The following is a 21,571-nucleotide window of genomic DNA, read 5'->3' on the forward strand; positions in this document are numbered from 1 at the left end:
CTCACACGTCATAATCTCTTACGGTAAATAGTAAATAAATACTGTAACCTGTTAAAGAGGGAGCAGAGAAAACAATTGCCTAATAACAGACGAAGCATGCCTCACAAAAGCTCATAGGAATTAAGTAGTCCATGCTGTTTAGTAAACACGATGTGGAGAGATACAATATTGTTCTCAGTGTAAGGCAAATGAATACATTATGTTAATTATAAGAAAAAAGACCGGATTTACATTAGATCTTAATTTTAAACAAGCTAGAGGTGGCGTTAGATTGCTGTTTATTTTACAGAATACCCTTACATCCCACTTTGCAAAATGTAAATAACACAGTCTGTGAGATGCTGAATTGCGCAGAAGGCATTCATTGCAAAATGACTAATGGCCACCTGTTAGAATACTGTTAACTTGCAAATCACGGTTAGTGATGGTGAAAGGTACGGTTTTCATGGCTCGCCAGTAAAGATGGCAGGGGCTGAAGAAAAGAGCCATGTCTGGCTGTGGGGCCGATAAAAATGGCTGCACGAGGTGAATACCGTGGGATTGTTGCCTGGTAAAGAAGCAAGACCAACAGTGGTAAGGAGTAAGAACGGGATTTTAAAACAGATGGCTGATGGCGGGTTGGAGAACGTTTCAACCTGTGTTTTGGTTCAGTGAAGGAACCCAAATGCTCACAGATTTCTTTGAGCTACAGATGAACAGAGTCTCAGGTCTGCTGTTTCAGTTGGTGAATATATTGATGATACATGGACAGCTGCATGTTCAATGTACACTATAGACCTAGTGGGGTAAAATCCTCCTTCTGGGCTCATGTCCAGTCTCCCTGCTGAGATGTTCCATCCGGTATGTTCTTCCTCCGAACTAGATCAATCAAACTCGGGCAGGACTGAAAATGAACAACCATTTGATAATCTCATAGGAATCAGCTGTGAGCAGATTGTTAGCAGACAGAAGGGTGAAGGGGTGGGGGCCTGATGGTCTGGCGTCCCTGAAATGGTTCCCAGAGGCAGTTGTACCACTACATGCAAAGAAAGGTTTATCCCTTCTCAGATAACCTTCACATGAGTGGCAGAGGTAGAGAGAGACAGAAACTCGGGCTTGGAGAACATGTATGGGGAAGGGGAGAGAGGGAGGAGATAAAGCTAGTGGAAGGGATGAGGAGTCAGCATAACGGAGGCGGTGTGCCTAGAAGAGGTACGTTTTCAGTTTCTTCCAGAATTGTAAGAGCTAGTACTGTTCTAATGACTTGATGTAAGATACAGGGGAAGTAGGCTGAGAAGGCTTGTGTTCTAGTTTTCCACTTCCTGCAATGTTTATTCTCTTATCGGGCAGATTTAGAGGGTCTAGTCTGTTGTTGACATCCGACAATATTAGTTTAATAGCTGGGTAAACAGGGTCTTGGTTTAGATGGGCTTTTAAGTGGTTCATCTGATCCTGAAGATGATCTTGGCTTGAAGGGTGTGCCATTGTAGGTCCTTTATTGAAAGTGTGATGTGGTTGGATTTCTTCCGCCCTTTGATGAGCCATGGTACTGAGTGAAGGATGCCCCTCAGGGGGACCAGGGTGGTCTCTAGGATACCATTGAGCAGGGCATTGTCTCCATTTAGGTGTCCAGGAAGCAGGGATTTACCATCTAGCCTGGGTCTCCAAGGCAGTAGCAGATTGTTGTACTGCTGTTTTTAGCCTTAACTCTCGTGGTAGGGTGAGATTTGTGTCCAAACCCTTTGTTAGCCCTGCTAGGATGTGTCAAAGACATACCTGCATCAAACAGTAGATTTACATTTACAGTTTATAACATAAACGTAATTTCATATATTATATTATAATGTGATATAATTTAATATGTATGACACACTGATTGTAACAGGTGTAAATGAAAATAAATCAAATTATTTTTGGTGTGCTTGGAGAATGGTATTTGAACAAAATATTGAGTATAAAAACATCGAGGCAGAGACAAATCAATCTTTTAATATTGTGATCCACAAATACCGTGATGCAAGAATATGGTTAACAAGAACATGTTTTTTTTTAAGGTAGGTAATGTCCAAGTCAAATCATCTATGTTGTTAATATCATTTACAAAAATATAGTTGCAAAAATTATGATTTTTGTAATTATCTTTATGTACTTTAGAATATGCTTTAATTGTGTATGTTATACATTGTAAAAGTATTGTTAATGTTTTTTTAAATATAGCGTGTAGATTGTTGGCTGTTTTAAAATATTATTTAATTGTAATTTTTAGTGTGGGGTTTGTAGTGGTACAGGATGGAAAGTAAACTAATTATAATTAATTTTAATTAAATTAACTACTTAATTGATCATTCATTTTGTAAATCTTTCCCCAAAATTGCCATTAAATACATGAACAAGAGTAATTGCATTATTATTAGTAATTCTGCATGAAAGATTAATGAGGAATTACCAAAATTGCTCTGATTACTCTGGTGTAAATTAAATTCCACCTATTCCTAGTTTTTAATTTCACAATACGTTGGGTGACTATTAACATAACACCATAGAGGAAAAGGTCAATGGAAGAAATTGGGTAACTGGTTGATGGGAGTAAAACCCTTCTCAAGCAGTAACCGCTAATTCTTCTCAGGATGAAGTCACAAGCAAGCCATAAACTAACGTGTGCTCAACCCTCAGGTAGCTTGGCACAGAGCAGACAGGCTTAACTCAGAGGCAATGTATAAAGCATTTGTGCAACATTTCAAACAGTAACACAGTGACAACACACCACAAAAGGATCCCACAACAGATTTAGAAAATAAAGTAATTTTAAAAAATAAAAGAAGACCAAACCAACAAACATTCAATCAGTAGAGCCGAAGCTATGCAATTTACCTTATTTTAGTGAAAATACCGCCAAAAAGCACAAAGCAGCAACTGTTGATGCCTGGTTGTGCCGGACAGAGACAAAGTCACAAGTTCAGGTGATGGAGTGCGGGCTGCCTACAGGGACCCAGTTAAGCCTTCTGAGCAAAGTACCTTCAATTTTGGATTGCAGAGAGTTGCGAGGATTTGCCTCGAAAATCCATTTCGCAGCCGAATCAGTGCATCGGTTCTGAAGTGTGGCGTGACTGCGATGCGAGGTCCTACGTCGTCATCGAGGATCCCATTGATGAGGGCTTGTGATACAAAGTCTGGCATCAAGGATGCGTTGTGCAGCCGGGCAATGTGTCAGTGTTGTGCAGCTGCGAGGCTGCGATACGGAGTCCGGCGTCACTGAGGCGGCTGTTGACATGGGATGCGAGGGCTTCCACTGTGGATGCATCGCCCAGCAGCTGTTGTGAAGAGGCTCCAGAGGCAATGTGGTGCTTTATGACAGGTCCAAGCCATGCAGCAGCGCTGATGAGTCAGTTTTGCTCGGGGTTGCACCATGCAGCAAAGGAGATGCGTTGGTTCCACTGGATTCACAGATGCTGACAGAGCACCTTAAACCTACTTCCAAGGGTCCAGGACTGGAGCAGTTCTACTTGGCAGGGTAGACTTACAGATGGCAGAGTCCAAGTGCAGGTACAAGGTTGTTGGAAGCATGTTTTGTCCCATGGGCTACTTATCAGGAGGCCAGCCAGCTAGCCTTGGAGTCACTCTGTGGTTCTTGGTTCAAGAGATGCAGGGACATTCCTTCTCACTCAGGCAAGAGGGCAGCAGGTCAGCACAACAGGTCAGCAGTCCTTCAGAACAGCAGGCCAACAGAGCGGCAGTTCTTTCAGCAGCACAGCAGTCCTTCCTCCTGGCGGAGTATCTGCAGGTCCAGAGGTGTACTGAAGTGTTGGTGTCTCAGGTCCAGTATTTATACCCAATAGTGTCTTTGAAGTAAGGGAGAAGTATCTATAGGTTTTCCTCTGAAGTCCCCTGGCATCCAGCCTTCCCTGTCCTGGCTGCAGACAAACTAAAGGGGGTATTCTGCCCTGTTTGTAGAGGCAGGACAGAGCCTATTCAAGTGTAAGTAGGACTGGGTCCAGCTCTGCCCTCCCATCCTGCCAAAGAAGGCCCATCCAGGTACACCTAAGTTCTCTATTGTGTGAGGAGGTCTAGGAGTAATACACAAAGTCCAACTGTCAGCTACTGCCAGTCATCTGACCCAGAGACAGCCTACAGGGACTAAATGGCTGAGGCAGGAAAATGCCAACTTTCTATAAGTGGCATTTTCAAACACCAGACACCAAACACGGTTACCTATTTCCATTTGGAAATGACAGCTTATTAAATGTAATACGGTATGTTATCACATGGGAGCAGTAGGCCTTGCAGTCATGAAAAACATTTAAGCATTTGTCACTACCAGGACATGTAAAACTTAAAGTTACGTATTGTACTTTCTAAATATACTGCACCCCCCTCTGGGCTGTCCAGGGACATTTATGTATTAAGAAAGGAAGTTTAAGCCTGGCATAAGGTTCATTTTGAATAGTCGAAATGGCAGTTTAAAAACTGCACATACATGCTGCAATAACAGGCCTGAGACATGTTTAAAGGGCTACTTAAGTGGATGGCACACAAAGCGCTGCCAGCCCAAATGTAGCATTTAATTTACAGGCCCTGTGTACCTATAGTGCCATCTGCTAGAGACTTATAAGTAAATTAAATATGACAATTGAGGATAAGCCAATGTTGCCATGTGTTAAGTAGAGAGCACATGCACTTTAGCACAGGTTAGCAGTGGTAAAGTGCGTAGAGTCCTAATGCCAGCACAAACAAATCAGCAAAAATGGAGAACAAATGTAAAAAGACCACCCCCTAACAGGTCAATAAATGCATTTCTTACTGCATCCAACAACACATGCAGTGTGCATAATAGATCCTACAAAGATCGACTACCAGACCTTATATTGTTAGCAGAGGTCAAAAGCTGTGTACAATTATGTCGCTTTTTTTTTTTTTTTTTTTTTAATTGTTGAATGATCTTCATTGTATATACATACCAAATAGGAGAAATAGAAACTCACAACAAATTTCAGATAGCCATTCATTCAATATCACTTCAGAGTACAAAGTTAAACACTGAAAAAAAAGTAATCATCAGTAACTGTCACTTATGGAGTTCCTAGATTAGCAAATGATGCTATAAAACCATCCTAACTTATCTTAGAAAAACAGATACACATTTCCCCAAAAATCTTTATCATCTCTATTCTTTCTGCATTAACCTTTCCCAATGTTTGGCTAAAGGGGCTTGATCCAACAGTTCTACACGATGAAGGCTTTTGCTATGGCATAGTAACAAAGACAAATTTCCTTAATGCACAGGGCGGCCCCAGAACACGCATATGGCTCCCAAAAGCGCTATTATTTGAATGGGTTTGAATGGATATATATTTGTGCTTGGTAATTAAAGTCAACCCCAGTATCAATATACTTTTGGAGAATTCGAAACCATATGAAGCCATTCACAAATGTTTGCTTTTCAATATCTTGGGCAATGCGGAAATATAGTAGCATGACATTTGTGGAGTCATTTAGGGATTTGATACACAATCCTTTTTACAAATGTCAATTAGCCTGAAATTTGTGCTCAATAAAGTTTCATGTTAAAATGGTCCAAAATGGTTTCTTATTTCAAATAAAGAGTTGATATTTTATTTTGCAGTTGTTGATATAATATTTTGTGCCAATATCTGACCACCACTGTTTGATTATTTTCTTTATATAGTCTGTGTATAAGAGACTCTTGTTTATTTTCTATTTCTTTTAAAGGAAACAGGCAAAAACACAACATGGACACATCAAATTTTTCAACTGAAAACAGACCCTTTATCCCAATGTGAGTAGCTGTGAATTTTTGGGGCCTAGCTCAGCCAGCACCAAGGGAAATCTAGCAAACCTGCAACATTTTTTAAAACAATACACCTGGGGGAATCCAAAGTGGGGTGACTTGTGTAACTCTCACCAGGTTTTTTTCTTACCCAAACTCCCTTGCAAACCTCAAACTTTGACTAAAAAAACACATTTTCCTCAACTTTCTTTAATGGAAAGTTCTGAAATTTGTGGAAAACCACAAACCTCCTTCCACCCAGCACTCCCCCAAGTCTCTCGAAACAAATGGTACCTCACATGTGTGGGTAAGCCTAGCGCCCACAAAGGGAAAGGGCCTAAAATACAACATGGATACACCACATTTTTTTCACTCAAACTGACCCTTTTTTTGAAAAGTGGGTAGCTGTGTATTTTGGGCCCTAGCTCAGCCCATACCAAGGGAAACCTAGCAAACCTGCACATTCTTGAAAACTGGATAACCAGGGTAGTATAGGGGTGCATGACTTGCACGGCTCTCACTAGCTAATTTCAACCAGAAGCCCTTGCAAATGTCAAATTTTGGTAACAGACATATTTTTCTCACATTCGGGTGACAGAAAGATCTGGGTTCCACAAATTTCTACCACCCAGAACAAACCTATGAAACACAGATAGTTTTGACAACTAGACAACCAGGGGATTCCAGGGTGGTGTGGCTTTGAGGTGTCCCATGAAGTTTTCTTTCCCCCAATTCCCTGCAACTCTCAAATTTAGCCTGAAATCGAGCATTTTCCTTTGAAGGCAAACCTTGGCCTGGCCCATGGGGTGGGTGGGTGGGCAGAAACACCAGCATTGGCCAAACCTTACCTCGGTTCCCCCAAAGGGAACAAACCAGTTTTTCCATCAACCCTAAGGGCCAGACAGAGGTTTCCCTTCAATTTGCCCCAGAAGGCGGCCGAAAGACAACTACACACCAGGGACTGTCAAAATGGCCCCAAAACAAAAAAACAATGGCATGGCTGTTAGACCTGGCATCTTTTGGCATGTTTCCCCAGTCTTTTTGCCTTCTAGCCTCCTGTTTTTGATGGTATGGTGGGCTTTATTTTTGCTGGTTCAGTGTCTCTGCACACGTTTTCACTGCTATTCAGAGCTAAAGTGCAAGTGCTCCTACTGTAAATTGCATTATGGTTGATTTTAAATGATTGGCATATTTGATTTACTAGTAAGTCCCTAGTACAGTGTACTGTGTGTGCCCAGGGTCTGTAAATCAAATGCTACTAGTGGGCCTGCAGCACTGGTTGTGCCACCCACACAAGCAGCCTCTCAAAGGTGTCTAAGACCTGCCACTGCCGCTCTTGCGTGCAGTTTGTACTGCATTGTGGACCTGGCAAGTACACCCACTTGCCAGGTCCTACCTTTCCCTTTTCTTACATGTAAGTCACCCCTAAGTTAGGCCCAAGGTAGCCCCATGAGCAGGGTGCAGTGTATGTGAAAGGTAAGACATATAGTAGTGTGTCTTATATGTCCTGATAGTGAATTATTGTGCATTTAGGTTTTCACTATTGAAAGGTTGGCTGTCGCATAGGTTAAAATGGGAACTGCCTTGTAACATCTTACAAGTGTAACTTTCCATTGGAACAAGATAGATACATTGAATTTAGACTCCCTGAGGCCAGAATTCAAGAACACATCTTTTAGTAAAGGTGTTTTTTAAATTGTGAGTTTGGAAATGGCACTTTCAGAAAGTGGACATTTCCTTGCTTAACCATCTTGGCTGACTCGTGGGGAGGCTTAATAGACTCTTCTGCATTTAGAGTGTTGGGAGGAGTTTTCACTAGAACCTGAATAGGCTGTGTCTGCTCTGCAAAATGCTGTCTCCACCTCCTGTTATAAAGCTGGACCTGGGAGGACAGAACTGATTTTCACTGAAATCACAGACTTCCTGCCTAAAACTACAAAGTGAAAAGAAGTATATATATTGTGGCCTTGACCCCAGAACTTTAGAACTCTTTTTGACCAAGGAACCTGCAAGTAGAAGAGCTGGAGAAGCTGACAGGAGGAGCTACCACTTTGCTGTGTGCTTTGCTCTGTTGGCTTGCAGTGGATGCTTCTGCCTCCGGCAGTGAAAGGATTGGACTGGACTGACCGCAACGTATTTTCCCGAGTTTCTCTAAGGGCATGAGGTAGACTTGCCTCCTATTTAGGAAGTCTCAGGAACAGCATAGACGTCAAGAGCATCTGCTGCCAGCACTGGGAACTGTGTGTTTTGTGCTGCAACAGAAGAAAAAGCAACCTGGAGCCATCCACGACACTGCTGCCAGCTCTATGACCTGTTGATATCGCAGAGCGCACCACCCACTTCGCACTGCAACCCTGGTTTCGCCAACGCCTCTGACTGACACTGCCACTGAGCTGCTGCTTGCACCGTGTCATGAGGACACCGCACTTCGTAACGCCTCGCTTCACTTCGCCACTCTGGTATCCCTGATGCCGCCGTTCCATGTTGACATCAACGCCACTGCCTGCACTGTGGCCTGGGGGCACGCTTGTGAATTTCTCAACACACTGCCCCACACCACAGTCTTAGCCCATCGATGCCAGCACCATCAACTCCAGGTTGTCTACAAACTACAGCTCTTCAGCAATGACGATGCTGCCAGCACTGTGACGAACACCGCCCGCTTCGCATCGCAGCCATGGTCTTACCAACGCCGCTGGACGCCATCACCGAGCCACTGCCTACACCTCGACCTGAGGACACCACACGCTGCACCACTCCACTTCCCACTGCAGCCCTGACACCTGCCAGAGCTCCTGACTTCAACCTCACAGAGTTCGATCTGCAACTCGTGTGACTTCAAGGACTTGTCAACTCCTACAACAACCTCCGGGACTAACAGCTGCTTCTTCAGAGTTCATCGCAAGGGCCACGACACCCTGCATTTCCAAGGTACTGTTTGCAGGTCGTCCTGACATCGTAGCTGGCCCGTGACACTGCGGTCGGCCTGAACTGTTGGATTTGTTTATTCACGACGCCGTGATAGCCCCGGATGAAGCTATCCACTTAAAGCAACTGTATTTTAAGCCTATTATTGCAATATTCATATTTTGATTACTGTATGTTGGATTTTTTATGTTTTGGTTTTGTTTTACACAGATAAATATTAGCTATTTTTCTAAAACTGGTGTGGTGTCCTTTTGTGGTGTTTCCAATGTATTACTGTGTGTTATGTGCAAATGCTTTGCACATTGCCTCTGAGAAAGGGGCGAGCAGGGGTTATTTTAGAAGTGTTATCCCCTTACCCTGACTAGAAGGAAGGGTCCCTACTTGGACAAATTTCATACCTCTGCCAACTATGGACCCCTATTTCGAACAGGGGCCTATTCTGAGATCGAGCCATACCCCCGTCCTAGAAGGGGCAATAGTATCTTTCTATCCCTCTGATGGCAGATAAGATGTTTGTCCCAATTGAGGAGGTTGCCTCAAACATGCCCCCAGGGGGGGTAGAAATTCTACCTGACACCAGGGATTTTGCCTTTGAGACAAAGAAAGCTGTGTGGGTGTTGCACTCTGGCATTGGCCACACCCCCACCCCAAATGGTAAAAACAGGAATGCAACACCTGCACGACTTTCATTTGGCCTCCCCAATTGAGGCAAACCTCTTACCTGCCACCTGGGGGCAAAAATACATTAATGCCTCTACTGGGGAGGTAGTATCTCTTGTTGCCAGGCAGGGCCGCACCCTCCTTTTGTTTCTTTTGCCTCTGTTTTTTAAATGCCTGGGGTTTACTGGGCTTTCTGCCTCTCCCTGGGATTGGGGAGAGCACCTTCCCATGCCCAGAGGAGCCACTCACCCCAAAAAAGTACTGCATAAATGCAGCCTTTTGGGTCTAATAAGCTTTCTGCCCCTGGGGAGGCCAAATTGGGGCATTTGCCCCATCTGCTGCCCAGGAGGGCAAAAAGACTGCCTGTGCACATTCGAGGATGGGGGCACAGTCATGCCCTTGGTAGGCAGACACCACCCCTGTGTTTTTTTTCCTAGTTCCTAGTGGACATTCTGCCCCCCCAAGGGATGCAGATTGGGAGTAATCACCCCCATTCGCCCACCTCGGAGAGGCAGAAAAACTGTCTGTGCCATTTCTGGGGTGAGAAAACCAAAAGGAACAATTGATGGACAGAATGCTGAACAATGCAAACATTCAACCCCGTCATAAAGATCAGGGTTTAATCCATCGTTCTTTTGCTCACCACTCCACCCCAACTTGGACCCAGCCATATGCAAATCAATCTTGGTACTGTTCCTCATGGGAACAGTCCAGCCCAAACAGCCAAGCAGGTCCTCCCTAGACCGGAAACAAGCATCCTGGGACTGGTTTTGGGGCATCACCAGGCTAGCTTGAATCCAGTGGAGCAATGAGCACGGGTCCCATGTCTAGGCATACCCTTCCCACTTAGGACAACATAACCAAATGGAAAAATTGATGGACGGAATGCTGAACAATGCAAACATACACTCCCAGTCACAAAGATCTGTTTTTAATCCAACATTTTTTTGCTCGCGACCCCAGTTTGGACCCAGACATATGCAATTCAGTTTTGACCCTGCTCCTCATGGGAACAGTCCAGCCTGAACTGGCAAGCCAGGTCCTCCCTGGTCTGGAAACAAACATCCTGGGACCAGTTTCAGGGCATCCCCCCTCATCAGCCAGGCTAGCTTGAATCTAGTTATGCAGTGAGCATGGGACCCATGTCTGGGCATACCTTTCTCACTTAGGGCGACAAAAGTAAAAGAAACAATTGATGGACGGAGTGCTGAACAATGTAAACATTCACCCCCAGCCAAAAAGATCTGGATTTAATCCATTGTTCTTTTGCTCACCACACTACCCCAGTTTGGACCCAGCCATATGCAACTCAATCTTGACCCTGCTCCTCATGGGAACAGTCCAGCCCAAACTGCCAAGCCAGGTTCTCCCTGGACCGGAAACAAGAATCCTGGGACAGGTTTCGGGGCATCACTCCTCATTTTGCATTTCTGGGGTGAGGGCATGGCCATGCCAATGGTCGGCAGCCCGCACCCCTATGATTTTATTTTTAAACATTTATCCTGGTGTCTAGTGGGCTTTCAACCCCAGAGGCAGATTGGGGATAATCACCCCCATCCAATCCTCAGGAGGGTAGAAAGACTGTCAGCACAATTCTTTGGAGGGGGCAGGGGAAGGCAATGCCCATGGTGGGCAGCCCCATCCCTATGTGTATTTTTACTATATGCCCTGGTATCTTGTAGGCTTACCCCCCTCCCTCTGGGGCCAGTTTGGGTGAAATCATCCCCATCCACCCACCGAGGGGTCAAAAAGACTGTCTGGCTTCTTGTTGAGGTGTGGGCATAGTTATGCCCATAGTGGGTAGCCCCCACCCCTATATTTATTTTTATATGCAGTCTAGTTGGCTTCCTGCCCCCTTGGCAGGCAGATCTGGCTAATTACCCCCATTTGTCCTTGCAGGTGGGGGCAGAAAGACAAAATAATTGTGGGGTAGCACAAGCCCTTGCCCAAGGGTCTGCTCCCCCAAAATTCCTGGTGTCTAGTGGGTGATCCTTGCCTGGGAATCACTCACCTGTGGTGATCCCTGAGCATGGATCCACTGGACAAATATGTCATTAAAAAGATGAGATTCTCCTCTTTCCAAGGACACCTCTCCCAAGATAATCAGTGCACAGGGGCTGAGCTATGTCCCTCAAGCACTGAAGCAGTGAAAGTCAAATAAGTCCATCAGCTTGTTTTACTTTCACTTTGTTGTAATGACGTCAGCACACCCTGTGAACTCATTGTCATTACTCGGGAAGCTCTTCTTGAACAACCCCAGGTAAAAAGAAAATCCAGAGGGGCCTTTATATACCTCCCCAGCATTGGCCAATAGCTGACAGACTCACTGGGAAGGTAGTGCGGGTGTCGGACATTGTCGAAACACCCATACTCAAGAGGTTTAGGTATACAAACCACACCACTGCTAGAGACTATCAACGAACCAATAGCCGCCAGAATCAACTTTCACAGCGGAATGAAGGCTGTTGACACCTGGATGAAAGACAGCTGCCTCAAGCTCAACTATGACAAGACCAAAGTACTCATCCTGGGACCCATCCCTTCAGCATGGGATGACTCCGGGTGGCCTGCCACACTAGGTACCCCTCCTACCCATATGGACCATGCACACAACCTCAGCATCATACTGGACTCCTCACTCACAATGAACTGCCAAATCAACGCAGTATCCTCATCCTGCTTCCACACGCTCCGCTTGCTTCAAAAACATTCAGATGGATCCTCACAGAATCCAGAAAGATGGTCACCCACACATTCATCATCAGCAGACTTGACTACAGCAATGCACTCTATGCCAGCGTCACCTAGAAACAGCTCAGGAAACTACAGAACGTCCACAATGCCGCAGCCAGACTGGTCGTCGACATCCCCAGTCTCAGACACATAACACAACACCTCCGACAACGGCACTGGCTCCCAATCAACAAGTGAATCACCTTGAAGCTCCTCAGACATGCCTACAAAGCTCTCCATAACGCAGGACCCGACTAGATGAACCACCGCCTCGCATTCCAAACGCCCGCCACAAAACTCCGCTCCACCCAACAAGTCCTGGCCTCCATCCCATGGATCCACAAGACCAGATCCTTCTCCTACCTCGCCGCCTAGACTGGGAACACCCTGCCCCTCCACCTCAGACAATCCGCGTCTTGAACCAATTTAGGAAAGACCTTCAGACCTGGCTCTTCGACTGAACCTCCACATCAACGGATGAGCCGCCCCCTCGCTCCCCCAGCGCCTTGAGCCCCTCACGGGTGAGTAGGGGCGCTATACAAACTCCTAATTGATTGATTGATAGAGACTACGCAGCAACTGAAAGTTATCTTTTAACATAAATCAAAAACAAAAATATATACTACACAAGTACATAGCTCATTCTAGTTGTCAAAGAAACAAAGATGATAGAATATATTATGGAAAGGCCTTTAGAAAAGTCCTGAGATACAAAACAATGAAAACAGGCTGTCCTCCTGAAATGAAGCCCTGAAAGAGGACCATGAGGCCAATGTGCGCAAACTAGATCCCGGATGCATCCATGATGTGCTAAGATAGAAAGGGAATGCACAATACCAGTATGGTCTGAAGATCAAGATTGAATGGAGATAATATTTGCCAATGATTAACTTTAAAAATGTTGTCATAGTGTTAGAGGAAGGGTGGGGCCTCTGTGGGGGGTGCAGCTTCATGACATGAACTGCATGAGAGGCGCTTCTGCACCTTCCCCCAACAACTTTACCCTGTATAAAGAAAACGTTAAAGCTCAGTAAGGGTCGGCCTAACTTCTGGTGTGTTTTCAATGCCTGTAATGCTGTAATGAACATCATCTGTACATAGGCTGCAAAGAGAGCTGGAAACCACCTCTCTGGAGGGCCTTCTGGCTCGCCTGGTGTGCACCGTATTATATTGGCTCTTCACCTTAGAGCCAGAGCTTAAGGGGAGGTGTTTGGGGTGTTACACCCCCCTAATAAATGTATTTTGTGATAAATAGTTGGGCACAGATGCTTTCAGTCGAGTATGGTGAAATGTCTGTTGGATTTCACCAGGAATTGTTTACATACACACAGACAAAAATGCTCACACACTCTCTCCCTCTCTGTTTTTAAAGTCCTCAAAAATATTGGTTATTTTACAAAATATTGTGTTTTTTTCCTTTAGTTCTCCTACAAATCTGCATTGCTCTCCATTACCACTGCCCCGTAGACCCCTCTCATGTACTTTGCTTGTCACATAATGTTTTAAACTTTATGCCAGCCTGATTATCGGAAACTCTGAAGCTCACTCCTCTCCAATCTTACTGACCAAGCTACGGCCCTGCTTCACCTGGACACCGAGTGAAGTGTTCAGATATTGTGTGACACATGAAGGCACCATGTGTGCGAGTTGGAAGGTCTGCAATAGCTGCATCAAGAGCAGAAAAGGTAAAAATTGGTTATTAGTTCCCTTCCCTGTATGCTGAATAACAGCGGTAGAGTGAAACAAAGGCAAAAACATCCAATTAAATCTCAGTAAAGGCATAAACTGCAACAGAATCAGATTGCTATAGAGAAGTCCTTCAAACCTGGGGTGCCGCAAACTAGACTGAACAAGCATTGGCATAGCCAATAGGTCTTACCTTTGGGAACTTATAAGGGTTTAGCCATGCATCAGTTGATGCTGTTGTACCAATGATATTGTGCTGCATAACTAAATACTTATAAGGTCCCAAAGGCGAAACCTTTTGGCTATGTCAATGCTTGTTATGTTATGTTTTACTACATTCATATAACATTGTACCGCTTTGTATTTGATTAGTTGTTATTTAATGATAAGTCTTCTTAGGGGTACTCTATACCATGCTCTTTTTGTATTGTCATTGTTTATTATTATTATAAAATGTAATAAAATATTTTGAACACAAAAGTTGAAATAGCGTTTTAAGGCATGGCAAAATGGGCAATTGCCCAGGCCTCCCAACTTCCAAGCCCCTCAAACACCCCCCTTGTGCTCTCCCGAAAGGTGATCTTTCTGTGTCCCTCCCCACCCCTGTTGAATTCTTTAGAGCATCCTATTCCCCTCTCTTTATCTACTTCCAAATCTGAGTCTGTCTCTATAACTACCCAGTGTCATCAAAAGTTTTTTTGGGGTTCCGGACAAGACATATTTCAGCCGGTTTAGTGTGACCTCATTTGAGAAAGTTTAACATATAATTGAATATTGTATGGCATCACATGAGCATGAATGGTCAGAAAATGGGCAACAAAAGTCAAAGTTGTTCAAAACAGAGGACCCCAATACACTTACTCGATGACCCAAATACACTTAAGATGGCACTGTAAGTTGGATGATTAACTATGACCACCCAACTATAAGACACAGCCGAAGTATCACGTAGAGCTCAGTCCAATCACAATTCTTCCAATTATTACGTTCATTTACTAAATTTCTTTGGGGTGACCTTGGACACCAGGCTCTAGTTCCATCTGACGGTTACATTTTTTAATAGTATTACTCTATTCTTTTGCAATTTTTACACATTTTAATAATTTCTGGGTAGAGATTTCACATCATTAGTCCCAGTTTAACAACCAAATACAGAAATAAGCAACTGAAAGACCTTTGCGAAGGTCCTTCCCCTGCACGTGAACACACGCTGCCATTTATTTGGTAACATTTGAACCGTTTGAGCTAGTAACAAATTTGTACCCATTTGTGGCCACCACAAAAGGCGCATTTCCCTTACTCAAGGCCTTTGCCTAACGATACCAAGCTGTATTGTGGACAAGGCCATCAAGGGCAGCATAGGGGTCAGAGGAATAAAGATTACAGGTAAGTCATCAGGCTGCTACCACTTTGCCTATGTACCTTGTCGCAGTCCATACAAACCCATCCTGTGGTCTCTTCCACAGTGATGGGGGCGCTGAACCAGAAGAGAAACACAGGGGCGCGCCAACACCAGTGCTCTGTCACTCAGGACAAAGCCTGCGTATTTCAACAAAGTCAGAAAAGGACTAATGTGCCGATGATAACAGTAAATGAAAGCATGAGAGAATGCCCACTTAACAGTGTTCCCGAAGCACCCCAAAACTCAGGACTTGGGGGCAATATTTCCCCTCAACTATCCATGGACACTGTCTGGCGGGGCCACCCCATCCTGATAAAATCTGGTGCAAAGCATTCCCCATGTGATACCTCATGGCTGGCACACCAAAACACTGAAAACTCATACTCATCAGCATTAAATAACTCCATGCACTCTACCTAATATGGCTCCCAAAACACTTGGGTCATCATTACGAGTGAGCACATCACTGTGTTCTGGCCAGGGACTGCTGTTGCCACATGGCAAAGGGCACGAAGCCAACACTGCAAGGTGTTAAACAAATTCAGGCCAGACAACCTCTTATTGCAATAAGCTTTATAAACTTACAACTGCATTTCTTTAGATAAACTGACAAGCGTTAAAATAATGTGCAGGGTGAAATCATCACTACATTTTGAAGGTGACAAATTATTCCTATTGCGGCTGTAGTGAAGGCATCTTTTACCGTCATATGGACTGGATTGAGTGTCATGGCGCGCGAGAGCGCAGGAGGCAGGGGAGTGAAGAGACGCGCTGTGGCTTGCAGGGGAGTGAAGAGAAGCGATGTGGCTTTGTCAGCCCGCGCCTCGCACTGAATGTAATAAAAAGAAGCAGGGGGAGGGGATAGAGGAGGGAGCCTGGGCCTGTTTCCCTTGCGGGAGCGAGCAGGAACCAAATGTTAATTAAAACCAGATGGTTTTAAAGCTCGCTCCTACAAGTGAATCGTCAAACGTGCACGCGTTGCCATTAAAAGTAAAGCAACGCATGCACGTTTTTGGGACACACACTGAATCGATTGCTAAAGGTCTTCCTGCGCAGCGCATGCATGCTGCGTAGGCGAGACGTAAAAAACCCACAAGATTCCTTTAGAAGACAGGCCCAAGGAAAAATTGTCTCTCTGCCACATGTACACTGTCCTCACACAAAGGTTTCTACACTAATCAGCCTTCCACAAGAGAAAATCAAGCAACATTTCACACCACGTTAAACAAATCACCCAAACCTACCCCCAGCAGGGCACGAGTGTGAGATCCTCTACTTTGGCAGAGAGAGTTCAGCCACAATTCATACCAGGAGGATTATGGTGCTTTTCGCCCCGATCCTATCAGCAGATTATCCCCATAAGAGTTGATGTCTTCAGCAGAGTTTGCCAAAGCCGTGTTTCACTCTTCAACTGGCTTTGAGCAGTGTGTTTTTCTTTGGTGCAGACCAATTTTTCTCGTCAAGGCTGCAGTGCAATCAGTTCAAGACCCACAAGGTCCCAAGATCCACTCTCAGTTTAGGAATAATCTCTAGGCCTACACTGTGAAGGTAAACCCTCTCTCCACTGTAAACAGTGACGCACAGCGCCTCGTTCATTTACTGTGTGTGATCGTGAGGAGGCGGAGACATGTTCAATGACTTACACGTCTTCCTGATAGCTGCACTCTGCGTTGTAAACACAGCAGTACGTCACTCGGCGAGCACTTGAAATGTGTAGGCATCGTAGGCTGGCGGCCTCATGGTCTAGCAGATGTGTTTTCAAATTAAAAAAATTGTCTCGTGATATCTTAGGTGGCCTCAGGCCACACTTTGTAACTGGTGAAGAAGTTTCTGTAATAAACGCAAATAGCTCACCCCTCTCTGCCGGGTCATCGAGTTTATAAAAAAGAATGTCAGTCAAAACTGAACAGTGCATGTGCTCCACCAGCAGAGACAATGCGCCTGGAAAGACAATTCGCAAAAACACACTGCTATACTTCACACGATTTTTAAAAACTATCCATAAAGAACAATTTAACGGTGACTCCAAACACCCCGAAATATTGTTTTCACTTCAATATGAACAACGGGCTGCTGACAATACAAATGCTATCAAGTTGGACAGCAATGAAAACTCGTATGGTGAAGACGTTCTCTAAAGCTGTAAAGAGGCGGTCCTTTTTCAAAAGCATGCCATGTATGGCCACTGAGTGGTCAGTGAAGCCATAAATAGGATGCCAGTGCTTCAACAGAAAAAAATAACAAGTATTTATAGGCGTGTGTAGAGGGACGAAAAAATGGCAATTAAAATAAATATGTAAAAAGGATTTAAAAAAATTGAAGTTGGAACTTTGTGAGAGTGCCATGGACATAGTAAGTTAAAGGACACGCGCTGTCTAGACTCACCGCCTGATTTCAAAAAAGTGAAAGTTAAAACAACAAGCCTGCGCAATAAAAGAAAAAAAGGACGCGAGTGGTGCGCGCGCCCGACGGCAAAAGTGAAAACAGGCTGGCGAGTGGTGTGCGATGTGCGCGCACCATGACGATAGTGGAAAGCCAGATGGCGCCTCTGCTCGTCATTGTGCGCGTAACCGCACGCTCTATGCCAGCCAAAAAGCTGTGGTCGGCTTTTTAAAGCCCACACACTAAATGTCTCACCGAGTCAGCGCATGGGCTGGCTCAGGCGAGACCTAAAAATGAGATAAGGAAGTGACGACTTTAGAATACACCTGAAATAAAATAAATCATTGGATGCAAATTAGCAAAGGACAATATAAGGTTTTGTAGAGGATCAAGCTAGGTGGTGAAGCATAAAATAAAGCAATCGGTGAAACGCACAAATAAGTGCAGAGACGCAGAGATCCTGGATAGTCAAAGCAGGAGAAAAGCTAGAGAATTAAAAAAATACTGTGATAGAATACCGTGATCATATACAAATGACAATGGCCAGTTGCAGAGGAATAAACCTTGAAGTGTGCGAGAAAGAGCAGCATGACCAAACCCCACAGCGCACCTTAGAGAAGGAGTTACAAATAATTCTTGAAAACTTATATGAACACGGGACAATCCACAAAAGGGAAATTACATTTTGAATATTTCCAGAAGAACTAAAGCTGATAAGATTTCACAAAATATGGGCAGACACCATCTGCAAGATAAAAGATTTCGACACATGCATGATCTTGGCAACCAACACTCAACCATGCCAAGGATAAAACGAGGCTAACTGAAAACAGTGCTAAGCTGCAAAAATCCAAAGGTGTCTGAAAAAAGCTGAAAAGGTTGACTTCTGGAATGCACACATAGCCGGATGTACAATGTGCAGACCTAGAAAAAACACTGGTAGACTTTGAGCAGTGTCTAAAGCTGTTGAAAACTCCACAGGTAAACTCACAGTATTGAAATGAACAAGGATGGGAGTGGAAGAGAAACGAGAATCTCACAAACAAAAGATAATCATGCGACATATCCAACCGAACATTTTCCGTTCCTCATGAGGACAAAAATTGCTGCCAACTGTACATGAAACTGTGTGGGCAATCATTAGCAAAGGGCGAAGCACCCAGAGGACCGCTGCTTTGAAGCACTTCGTGGCAGCCCCCTCTTTCATTAACTGCACACCGCCATCTTCTTCTTCCAGTGGTTTCCTTATAACAAGAAGGAAGAAACTAGATGAATCAAAAGCGACCCAATGAGGCAGACAGAGTGGGGCGTATGCTCCTGCAGGGCCTACACAAACAGAAAGCAGTAACAGCGCGAATGAGGAAACAGGACCCACTTTCCAGGGTGACAATTGGGGAGAGGCACAATAAAAACAACTTGGAAGAAATTAGACCTATCACAACATATCCTTTCGAAAATGTGAATTTATATGTGGCTAAACGCCATACAACTTACATTTACATATAACTATGTAGGATGAATTGTTAGCCCCAGTTATTAGTCTATTAATCTCCTTCCTGGATGGAATTCGGATATTACAAGTCGATTTAACATCTGGTCGTCCATAGGGGTTGAGCATATGAAAGGTCATAAGACAAATGGTTTTTAACCTTCAACAAACTTTGCAGCGCATGTGCAGGAACTGTTCTTTTTATGTCCAAAAATGTCCTCAAATCCAGGTTTTAACAAGCAACCACCAAATACTACCTGTAATCTGCAGGTCACAAGTTTGAATGATGTTAAACGACATCAGTTGGTGCATGTATTTGTTGCAGAGGTCTAGGTATAACTTGCAGGTCAGAAGTGCAAGCCCTGATAAGATAGCTCAGTGGGTTACACGCCAGTTGCAAATACCTGTAACTAATGTAGTGACATGTGAACACCTGTAGGAATAGCTTAAACTTGATATCTACTGAGGATTATAAAATTAATACAATCTGTGTCCCCAATCCAACTGTAATGCAAATTCATGTGTCCTACATCGAGGTTACAACTCAAGTGAAATTTGCGCCTAGCATGCGCACCTGCCTGCGAGATTGTTGCCGGGACCCAGTACATTTATGTCAGACCTGACATCCTTGATGTGGCTTCCCTTAAACATTTTGCCTTCATCCCTCCTATTTTCTGAATGCGTTTTTGTTGGCATTCGGATTCTGCACTTTACCACTGCTAACCAGTGCTAAAGGGCTCTCACCCTAAAACATAGTAAAATTGGTCTAAACCAGAATGGCACATTTAATTTAATAATAAGTCCTTAGTATATCCTACTATACGTAGCCAGGTTCTGTAAATTAAATGCTACTAGTGGGCCTGTACCACTCATAGTGTCACCTACTAAAGTAGCACTGTAAAACCTGTCTCAGGCCTGCCACTGCAACATGTAGTAAAGTTTTACATTACCATTTTGACCTGGTAAAATAAACTTTTTCCAAGCCTACATCTTCCCTTTTAATACATATAAGTCACCCCTAAGGTAGGCCTTAAAGGCTCATAGAGCAGGGCACATTGTATAATAAAGTAGGACATGTGGATTTAAGTTTTACTTGCCCTGGTAGTGAAAAACTCCTAAATGTGCTTTTCCCTTCTTTAAGGCCTACCTCTCCCATAGACTTACATTGGGTTGCCTTACTGTATTTAATAAGTGCTAACATATGGATTTAGGCCCAGATCTCTGTACTGGGGTGAATGTATGACATTGTTCTGCATTCTGTCCATCAATTGTTGTTTTTGCATTTGTCACCCCGAGTGGGAAGGGTATGCTCAGACGTGAGTCCCTTGCTCTCCATGCCACTGGAATCAGGCTATCCTGGCTGACGAGGGCTGAAAGCCCGAAACCGGTCCTAGGATGCTTGTTTCCAGTCCAGGGAGGACCTGGCTTGGCAGTTCGGGCTGGACTGTTCCCATGGGGCACAGGGTCAAGACTGATTTGCATATGGCTGGGTTCAAACTGGAATGGCATGGTGAGCAAAAAAACGATGGATTTAGGCCCAGATCTCTGTACTGGGGTGAATGTATGACATTGTTCTGCATTCTGTCCATCAATTGTTGTTTTTGCATTTGTCACCCCGAGTGGGAAGGGTATGCTCAGACGTGAGTCCCTTGCTCTCCATGCCACTGGAATCAGGCTATCCTGGCTGACGAGGGCTGAAAGCCCGAAACCGGTCCTAGGATGCTTGTTTCCAGTCCAGGGAGGACCTGGCTTGGCAGTTCGGGCTGGACTGTTCCCATGGGGCACAGGGTCAAGACTGATTTGCATATGGCTGGGTTCAAACTGGAATGGCATGGTGAGCAAAAAAACGATGGATTTAGGCCCAGATCTCTGTACTGGGGTGAATGTATGACATTGTTCTGCATTCTGTCCATCAATTGTTGTTTTTGCATTTGTCACCCCGAGTGGGAAGGGTATGCTCAGACGTGAGTCCCTTGCTCTCCATGCCACTGGAATCAGGCTATCCTGGCTGACGAGGGCTGAAAGCCCGAAACCGGTCCTAGGATGCTTGTTTCCAGTCCAGGGAGGACCTGGCTTGGCAGTTCGGGCTGGACTGTTCCCATGGGGCACAGGGTCAAGACTGATTTGCATATGGCTGGGTTCAAACTGGAATGGCATGGTGAGCAAAAAAACGATGGATTTAGGCCCAGATCTCTGTACTGGGGTGAATGTATGACATTGTTCTGCATTCTGTCCATCAATTGTTGTTTTTGCATTTGTCACCCCGAGTGGGAAGGGTATGCTCAGACGTGAGTCCCTTGCTCTCCATGCCACTGGAATCAGGCTATCCTGGCTGACGAGGGCTGAAAGCCCGAAACCGGTCCTAGGATGCTTGTTTCCAGTCCAGGGAGGACCTGGCTTGGCAGTTCGGGCTGGACTGTTCCCATGGGGCACAGGGTCAAGACTGATTTGCATATGGCTGGGTTCAAACTGGAATGGCATGGTGAGCAAAAAAACGATGGATTTAGGCCCAGATCTCTGTACTGGG

This window comes from Triturus cristatus, chromosome 4_1 (assembly GCF_964204655.1).
Source record: "Triturus cristatus chromosome 4_1, aTriCri1.1, whole genome shotgun sequence".
NCBI lineage: Eukaryota > Metazoa > Chordata > Amphibia > Caudata > Salamandridae > Triturus > Triturus cristatus.